The sequence below is a fragment of the Mus musculus genome, chromosome 6 (assembly GCF_000001635.26).
Source record: "Mus musculus strain C57BL/6J chromosome 6, GRCm38.p6 C57BL/6J".
Lineage (NCBI taxonomy): Eukaryota > Metazoa > Chordata > Mammalia > Rodentia > Muridae > Mus > Mus musculus.
The window spans coordinates 129,341,733-129,348,938 of NC_000072.6; positions in this window are offsets into that span (position 1 = coordinate 129,341,733).

Consider the following 7,206-nt stretch of genomic DNA (forward strand, 5'->3'; position numbering starts at 1 on the left):
TTGTGATGGTAATATTCAAAATCTTTCCCTGTAATTATTTTGAATTATAGTTTATAATAGTCTTTTTTTAAGCACCAAGAAAGTATCCATTATTGTTTTAATCCAACTAATATTTATTAAAACTCTTACAAGTGATTTTATACTGTTAATACTTCTAATGTTAAAACATGTTTTTTCCAATTTTTTAATTATTATTAATTTACTTTACATCCTGATTGCTGCAGCGTCCTCTTCCTCCTCTCCTCCTAGTCCCTTCCTCTCACCTCATTTCCATCCTTCCCTCCTCCCTTTCACCTCAGAAGAGAGGAGGTCTCCCATGGATATCAAAAAGCCTTGACATATCAAGGTGCAATGAGACTAGGAGCATCTTCTCCTATTAGGGCTAGACAAGGCAGCTCAGTTAGGGGAAAGGGATCCAAAGGTAGGCAACTGAGTCAGAGACGGCCCTTGATCCCACTGTTAGGAGTCCCACCTGAAGACAAAGTTGCACAACTGTTACAGAGGGCCTAGGTTTGTCCCCTTCATGCTCCCTGGTTGGCAGTTCAGTCTCTGTGAGTCCTGATAGGCCCAGGATAGTTGATTCTGTAGATTTTCTTGCTGTGTCCTTGGACCCTCTGGCTCCTTCAGTCCTTCCTCCACCTCTTGTTTGTCTTTCTGGATCTGTGCTAAGTCACTCAGAACAAATTATCTTTTTAGATCCACGTGCCTACAATTCCCTGTGTGACCTCTGGGGTTTGGGTGCTGTACTGGCTAGTTTTGTGTCAACTTGACACAGCTGGAGTTATCACAGAGAAAGGAGCTTCAGTTGAGGAAATGCCTCCATGAGATCCAACTGTAAGGCATTTTCTCAATTAGTGATCAAGGGGGGAGGTCCCCTTGTGGGTGGGGCCATCGCTGGGCTGGTAGTCTTCGGTTCTATAAGAGAGCAGGCTGAGCAAGCCAGGGTAGGCAAGCCAGTAAGCAACATCCCTCCATGGCCTCTGCGTCAGCTCCTGCTTTCTGACCTGCTTGAGGTTCCAGTCCTGACTTCCTTTGGTGATGAACAGCAGTATGGAAGTGTAAGCTGAATAAACCCTTTCCTCCCCCAACTGCTTCTTGGTCATGATGTTTGTGCAGGAATAGAAACCCTGACTAAGACAGGTGCTAATGTTGCTCTGGAGTTCCTGTGGCATGACCTGGAGTCCCTGGTGCTCTTATGGACTCTGGGAAAGCAGGCAGAGTTGTGAACTGGAAAATGGAGTCCAGGGGACGGGGGTGCAGTTTACAGCCACTGTGTGTGCTTTAAGGGGAGTTGTCAGGCATAGGGATTAAGGCAGGGTCTCTAGTGTCATCAGGCCTCTAAGAAATCAGGCAGAGTTGTGGATCAGAAAATGGAGCCCAGAGGATTGGGTGCAGCTTATAAATCTCCATTTTCTAGTCTTCAACTTGGTTTATATCTTCAATTAGTTGATATCTAATTAATTTGTACTTGGAACTCTTGTTTACTCTCTTTCTTACGTACTTTTTAGTAGGGGTTTTAGAAAGACCCTCTTCTATTTGCTGTTTTTTAGAATTAAAATATAATGACATCATCCCCTTCCTAGTCTTTCCCTCCCTCCAACCTCTTCCATGCTGTCCGTTACTTCCTTTCAAATTCATGGCCTCCTTTTCTGTGATGATGATGATGATGACGACTATGATGATGATGATTGTTACCCATACATAAACCCAGAAATAAGTACATCCAACTCACTGAGTCTATTGAGTGTTGCTTGTCTGAACATTATTTTGTCCTACTAGTTTTTATTGAATTAAAAACATTCTCTTCTATAGTTTTCTCTAAACAATGCCAACCTTGTTAACATTATTTATATGTGTCAGAGTGTCAGTAAGAATTTCAAAAAGATATTAGGAGAAGATATTTACAAAGTAGCACTGCACACTGAAGAGACACCCAGGCTTAAAGTCATAGTCCCCAAACCATGGAAACACCTAGTTTCTCTGAACAACAAACAACTATTCATGAACCCGGTGTACTGAACCACACTGTGAGTGTGCATGCTTAGAGCAGTAACTTGTGTTTGAGAGCTCCATTTATAGCTCTGCAGGCCAGGTTTCCCAAAACCAGCCTTGTCTTTTTGCACAAAGCCTCGATCCACATGAGGTGCTTCAATAAGCCAACAAAAAAGGCAAGGAAGCTAATACCAGCATGATCCAGGTTATGTCTTACATCTTTGACACTCTCATTTATTTATCAGTTACACACCTGGTGGTGGTAATGTCTCATGTTTTATTCATTTACTTACTTATTTACTTGGGGGCATGAATTGAGATGATGATTTTCTACGTAGTTTTAGCTGTCCTGGAACTCACTATGTACATGATGCTAGCCTGGAACTCACAGACATCCACTTGCTTATGCTTCTCTGGTGCTGGGATCCACTTGCTTCTGATGGGAGCAAAGCTCTTGTTAATCCACCCAGAACCTTTGCAGCAGAAAGAAAGCATGGTCTTTCATTTCACACTCTTTGTGTGTCTTCCCTGTGAATGTTCAGTCCTAAGTCAGTCTTTCCATGAGGACCTTGACCATTCTGTGCTCAAGGTACCTGTGGCAGTCCACTATGGTGTGTAGCTGTCCAGAGGCCATGGAGAACTGAGTTAACCTAAAAGGGGGGGCCAGAAATGAACAAGGATGACAGGGTGTGAGAAAAGGATAAAGCCAAGACAAAGGTTCTGATCAAGGCTCAAAGTTTAATTCGGCAGCTCCTGCTTATAAAGGAAAGACCACAAAACCCATCGTTTGTTTCAGCTGGATTATGTTGCAAAGCAAGCTGAGCAGGCAGTTGTTAAACCCACTGTGGCAAGCACTCAAGGTCTGTTTAGCCTGCTCAAGACTGGGGGAAGGGCACAATTTCCCCTTTTTTGTTTTTAAAAAATGAGCAGTATTAGTAGCTGGATGGGGGACAGGAGGAGGCACAATATTTGCTTGTTTTGCATAATTCCATCTAGGTTATAGAGTGGCCAGGTGACCGACTGTGCTTGTCTTAGGTTGATGTCTATATTGTTCCTTCTTACCTACATCAGGGAAAACAAACATAGCATTGATGTATGTCTCTGTCTTAGGTCGACAGGAGCTCAAGAACACTCTCACCCATCCCTGACTACCTGTCTCCTATAGCACACTCTTTCCCATGTAGACCAAAGCCATTTCTTCATAGTGATGGATAACTGCCATGGTGAATAGCAGAGCTTGCTGAAAGTGATCTTGTGTGAAGGCAACCAATCTGTTTAAAATACAAGTTCCAAAAGTTAAAAGGAACAAAATTATAATTAATGGTCCAAGCAGTGTAGAAATTAAAGTTGTAAGCCATGGGAAAGCAGAAAATCAGGATTCAAACCATCCCTGATTCTGTTCTTTTTCTCTTTTCCTTCTGGCTAGTCCTTCTCAATCTTTAGCCATAGACTTAATAATTTTGTGGTGTATGGGGATATAATTTCCCCCTTTTGTTTTTTGTGAAGATATTGTTTTAAAGTTCCATGGGCCTTTAAATACCATGGTGCACAATACCTTGTCCTTTAGGATAATAAGAAAATATGGGTAACATCCCTTTGCCATAATTGTTTAGGTATGAGTCCTCAAGGACTAAAACCATTATGTGGTACATGAAGACATTGAGGACACTGACAACAATTCTTTACAATTTGATGTGCATATTTTCTAGAAATACCAAATTGTTGTCTCAAACTGTTATTATTTTGATGATGTGAATAATGAGATTGTTTGGTTAATTGTTCCTGTAAGGCCTATAATCTGCCTGGTATACAATCAGCTGTGGCATTGCCCAGGGGTCCAAGCAATCCAGCATGAGCCCTTAAATGTCCTATAAAGAAAGGAATAATACATGTTTCTTAAATTAAGTTGTATTTGTATAAACAACTGTAAAATTTGAGAATTAGCAGTATTTGAAAAAGGAACAATTTCAAACAATTGTAAACCATGAGCTATATATTGGCTATCAGTATACAAATTAAAATCTTGATTGTTTTCAACATTTTAAAAACAGTGGCTACAGCACATAATTCAATTATTTGTGAAGCAGGGGAAAGTTGAGAGAATAAAGATATGATCCAATCACATGTTTCTCTCCCATTAGATGAACTGTTTATAAATACAGCAAATGCAGTCTTTATTGACTGCATGCATAAATTTATAGGGAATACAGAAGTATTTATAGAGGCAAATCCTAACAACTTGTCTTTTGGATAATGATTATCAAATTTTCCTAAAATGTTTGCCATGAAATAGGTCAAATATAAGTATTCTGAAATAACCAATTAATTGCTGTAAGGAATAAATATTTCATCAGGTTATAAAACATTCTTTCCAAAATACTTTCATGATTCTATTCTACAATTCTGTATTAATACAGCAACAGCTTCATAATAGGGCATTAAAACGTATTGGAGATAAAGAAAGGTGAATCCATATTAATGGTCCTTTTTGCCACCAAAGAACTGCTGTGGATGTATGAATAGCAATAATGCAAACAACCAACAATTGGTCATAGTCTATATAATGTATCTGTTGTTGACTAATAGCTTCTTCTACTTTCTGCAAAGCTATTTGTTCCTCATCAGTTAATTGTCCGGGGAATTGGGATTTTCATCCCCCCTGGGAATATCAAACAGAGGTTTAGGTTCTCCTGTGGTAAGCTTAAGGTGAAGTCTTAGCCAATTAATATTTCCTAACAACTTTTGAAAATAATTTGAAGTAAGTAAATTATCTTTTCTTACTTGAATTTTCTGTTCTACAATTTTTTAGGATATAACTGAGGCTCCAAATATTGAAATTTATATTGCCTTTGAATATTTTCTGGAGCAACAACTACTCCAAACTTTTAAAACTCATTGTACAAGAGCAAAAGCTTGTAGTAAAACTCCATCCAAGAATCAGTTAATAAAATACCATCCATATAATGAGTAATATACACTGAAAGATTCAAAGTCCTAATCTCTTGTATTGAAGCAGAAACATTTTTTTTTAAGTAGCCTTAATAATATAAGGCTATTAGCCATTCCTGGAGGCAAAACTTTCCAATGATATCACTTCATGGCCTCTTCAAAATTGCAAGCAATCTCACTAAATGTAAACCTCCCAGTCACCAGGATGCAAAGGGAAAAGTATAAAAACAATCCTATAAATCCATAATAATTCTATGTGCATTTCCTGGAATGGCAGCTAAAGTAGGCAAGCCGGGCTATAATGCCCCCATAAGTTTCATATTCCATAGCCTCAGCAACCCTTTGCAAACCCTGCAACAATCTCCACCTGCTTGATTTTTTTGTCTTAATTACAAATATGTGTGAGTTAGAATCCTGAGCCTGTAATCAAACTGCAAACTGCAGCCAATGGAACACTGGCAATTTAATTATAATTTTTATTTATTTTTTACAATATTAGAGCACAATCATAATTTTGGAAAGCAAAACCCAATTGTTAACAGTGTAAACAATCCATTCTCTTTAAAAATCAATACCAAGAGCATTACTTTCCCGTTTCAAAGTTTGGCTGCCAGTTCTTATATGTGAATGCTTGACTGTACAACTTTTAATAACTCATTAAAAAGACATTGTTTTAAATCCTATCCTTTATCAGTCTAGTTTCAAGGATAAGAATTACATAAAATATTATCCCAATTTAGAAGTATCTTTAGAGACCTTTTTTACTGGGTTTGCTCATGCCACGTGTTGTTGTTTAGAATGACTCCAACCCTGAGTTACCAGTTTTAAGCTAACTTTCTGTTACCAATGTTACAAATATCTAATCATACCCAATAACTTACAAGCCAATACTCTATAACCAATACATGCAGGATATATTTATACCTTTAAAGCCAGTTGAAAACAAAAATGAAGTGGCTACACACATCTTATATATTTAGACTGTAAGGTAGAAAATTTAAGTTTGACCCCCTAGACCAAGTTGGAGCCAAGAAAGAAAAATAGTTGGTCCCTAAAGCAGCCTGTTCCAAGAACTGTCTGACCACAGAACAGGTAATTACACAAGCCGGTTCAGTGACCTCGTTCCAGGACCTGTCTGACCACATGATTAAATTCTTGAGAACAATCTTGAGAAGCAGGGAGTTTCCACTTGTGATTTTTAGTACCCCCCTTGTGATTTTTTCCACTGGTATTCTCGGTATTTTCCAATAATGCCCTCCCTACCCCTTGGGTTGTGTCTTTTTTCTTTAAGTACACCCTTTTCCAGCTACTGGGTGTCGAACTCCTCTACCCCTGTGTGGGATATGAGCTGAACTCAGCGTGCTGGTTCCTGTCAATAAACCTCCTGTGATTTGCAGCTGAAAGAAAGAAAATTAAATTCAAGACTTCAAAGCCCTAGCCAGAAAGTTTATTCAAGGTCCATGACTCATGCAGCTTGCTAGTTAGGAGGGCTTTTTGGGCTTAGAGCAAAGAACAAAGGCTGTAAAGTCATCCCAGGAACCAACTAGCCATAAAGAGAGGGAAGACATACAAGAATGTCTGGACTGGCCCAGCGCCTCCCTATCTCCCGCCCTTCTGATCTAAGTTAAATGTTAACCAGATGCTCTGCTGTTACCTCGATCTGCATGTACAGTCTGCTGATGTTTAAATGAGCCAATCATGTGAAACCACGCCAATTCCTCCCCCAGTCCCAGACCCTTTTCTATAAAAACCTCTAGCTTTTAAGCCTCGTGGTCGAATCCACTGTCTCCTGTGTGAGATGACCCGGAGCTCCACCATTAAACTACCTTGTGCATTTACATCAAGTCGGTCTTTTCGTGATTCTTTGGGTGCACGCCAAATTGGGAATTGAGTGGGGGGTTCCTCACTAGGTTCTTTCACAGCAAGGACGGTCTCTCATGAGTTCTTGGGGGGTCTCGTCATCCTGAGACTTGAATGAGAGTCTCCCCTCTTCGGGAGTCTTTCAAAACCAAACAAAATTTTCGTATCCTTTCTAGCTATAATTTCAAGAGAAAAAGCACCTTATTACTTGCTGAACCCAATAATCACAATCAGAGATTTTTCTAGGAGGAACAACTGTCAGCTTCTTTACCATAGAACTTGAGAAGCTGCTGGGCCCTTTAAAAGCAGCATGGCAGGTAATCAGCCCCTAGCAGGGCTTCTCCAGCTGTGATTGACTCCTAACTATAGGTGCAGGGCTCCAAAGGACAATTAAGACTGCCTTTA